The sequence below is a fragment of the Rhea pennata genome, chromosome 2 (genome assembly GCF_028389875.1).
Source record: "Rhea pennata isolate bPtePen1 chromosome 2, bPtePen1.pri, whole genome shotgun sequence".
NCBI lineage: Eukaryota > Metazoa > Chordata > Aves > Rheiformes > Rheidae > Rhea > Rhea pennata.
Genome location: NC_084664.1, coordinates 121,480,466 through 121,482,965, shown reverse-complemented (window position 1 = coordinate 121,482,965; position 2,500 = coordinate 121,480,466). Strand labels below are relative to the sequence as shown.

The 2,500-nt window shown below is 38.6% G+C and overlaps 1 protein-coding gene across 1 annotated transcript in view; it reads left to right on the top strand.

Annotated features, from left to right (window-relative positions):
- ZFHX4 (zinc finger homeobox 4) overlaps positions 1-2,500 on the top strand; it is a 145,693-nt gene that overhangs the window by 20,154 nt on the left and 123,039 nt on the right. The gene's annotated exons all lie outside the window — the stretch shown is intronic.

Below are 2,500 nucleotides of genomic sequence, written 5' to 3'. Positions count from 1 at the left end.
GTACAGAATATTGTATTTTTCAGTATTAAAGATGCAGTAACTTCTAATGGATGCATGTTCCATTATATGTTACATATGACCAGTAAGTCATCCCAGTAATCTTTAATTCCTCATCAAGGTATAGTAACTTCTTTTACCTAACCTGATAACAGACGTGGCCACGAAAGACTATAAATGGTCCAAGTGTGGACATATACATTATGATTTCTCTCTGTGTGGCTCATCAGTTCAAAGAATTAGTATTTGTTTTAATTGGAAAGAAATATACTCTTGTTTATACAATTGTGATCAGAGAGCTGATGTCATTGTTTAGGGCTGATTAATACTAAAGTTATGTAAGGAGACTGATAACTATAAATGTGCAGTTTATTTAAAAATGTTGATTAAGTAACAGGAAACATGTTATGACACTTACTGGTGTGTTGTTTTTGTTTTTTACTTTAGTTACGTGATGGTAGATTTAAAAACCCAGTCAACTTCTACTAAGTCTTTCAAGGCTGGAAATTGCAACAGCAAGATTGTTCAGTGCAGGGTTGTAGAAAGAAGGGGAAGGGTGAGATGATGTGCTGCAAACCCATTTTTAACCTGCCTAAAAATATTTAATGCTCATCATTGCCACCCTGTTTGCATATAGTGTGCATGCCTGTGCCGATTTTGGCAACTGCTTTTGTGTGTGTGCCGGACCCTAGGATACCGTGGTATCCTGCAGCATGAGGAGAGCTTGCTTCAGGCAGCGTAGGTGAAGTGGGAAGCTGCAGCTCGGGCTGGAATAGTTTGAGGCAGTGCCTTCTGGCTCCGTCTGATGCATTAACTCATTCTTTATCAGCTGCTCTTACCCGCTGAGGAGGTAGCGTCCTCAGTGATCATTTCATGGTTGTGGATAGGATAGAGTTACCTTACATGCATCCTACATCACCGCTGAAAAACAGAACTGCTCTTGCTGGTTTTCCTCAGCATTGGTGCAGAAAACTTTTCCTGTGCGTATTGGTGCCAGCAGAGTGTGTGTCTTCATGCTTGCACGTGTGGTTATGTGCGACTGAAACAGTCGCAGCAGAGCAGTTGCTGAGTGGATACATGTAAAAATGCTTTACGCTAGCATTGTTTATCTTTTCCTGACAGGGCTTAGAGATACCAGTATAAACCCGTTTATATCAGTCCTCAACAGATGGGAAGGACTGGGGTTTGTTTTCTGGTGTAGGTGTCCTGGTGCAACTTTTTTATCTGTAGATAAGGCCTTAAGGGGAGAATACATTAGAGATGTTGGCTTTCTTCAGGATACACACATTGTTTGTGCAGAGTTGCCAAATGGGAAGGTAAACATGCTTGTCTGTGGACTAATTAGAGAATTATTAGGTTTTCATGCTCTTTGTGATCAAATTATTTCAAAAGATTTTTAAATTGCATGTGTGCCATGAGCATAATTAACCTGGATCTCATCAATGATTAAAATTACACACCAAGCTTTGTGACGTTTGATTCAGGAGCAATTAGGCTGTCATTTTAGCAATCTCAAATACCAAAACTAATTTTGATTCATTTTCATTCTATGCAAATCTTCTGATGAATCTTAAACTGATCACTTCCTCTCTCTGATTCAGCTGACAAGATTAGATTTGATTATACTTAAAAAAAACTTAAGCAGCTATCCTTCATACTTAATATTTCAATGACCTTCACTGAAGTCTTTCCTAGGCAAGATTTTTTCTTTTTTAATCCCCAAATCACACTGAGTGATTGCATGTAGGGATATAGCACCTGGCTTTTATCTATATAAATATATATCAGCTTGCAGTGCAAAAATTGTAAAATTAAATTTCTCTTTCTTGTAAATGAAAAGATAGAGAAAACATTCATGCTTCGGATATCTAAAACAATAGTTTTCAGGCTGTAATCAAACTTTTATACTTAATTGAAAAGTTATCTGATAAATTGGTTACTGCTTTCACCTAAAATTAATGAGATCTATCACTCTGACTTATGACTGGAATGAAGATTACTTACCTCCTGCATAAAAGCAAGGCAGAGTCTATATCATAGGCTGAAAATAAACACTGAAGTTTCAGAGTACTCAGCTGTGCGAGTACTCACTGTTGTGTACAGTGCCATCGTTCTGCAAACTGAGAGATCTGCAAGGACTCAGAGTAGCTTAGGCTGTAATCAGGCTACTATTACAGTGGCTGGAGCCTTGCAGGCTCACAAAAAAAATGAAGGAAAGCAGACTTTTAACCAATGTGTGCCCAACTTTCCTTTGGTGCTTTACCCTGCTGCCAGATACTGATACGGCTTTTATAGAGTGCATCTTGCGCTCAACAAAGGGAGTTTATGGTCTAAGATGCCTGCCTGCAAGAAGTGATTGAAGGATTTTCATCAGTAGTGCTTGCGTATGATTTGTTAAGCTAGGGGCTGAAGCAGTGGTTGAAAGATGGGCAGCTCACCAGGATTGATAACATCAAAATGGTATTTGAAATGGTGTTCATTACGTTTTGCAGTGAAAAAACTG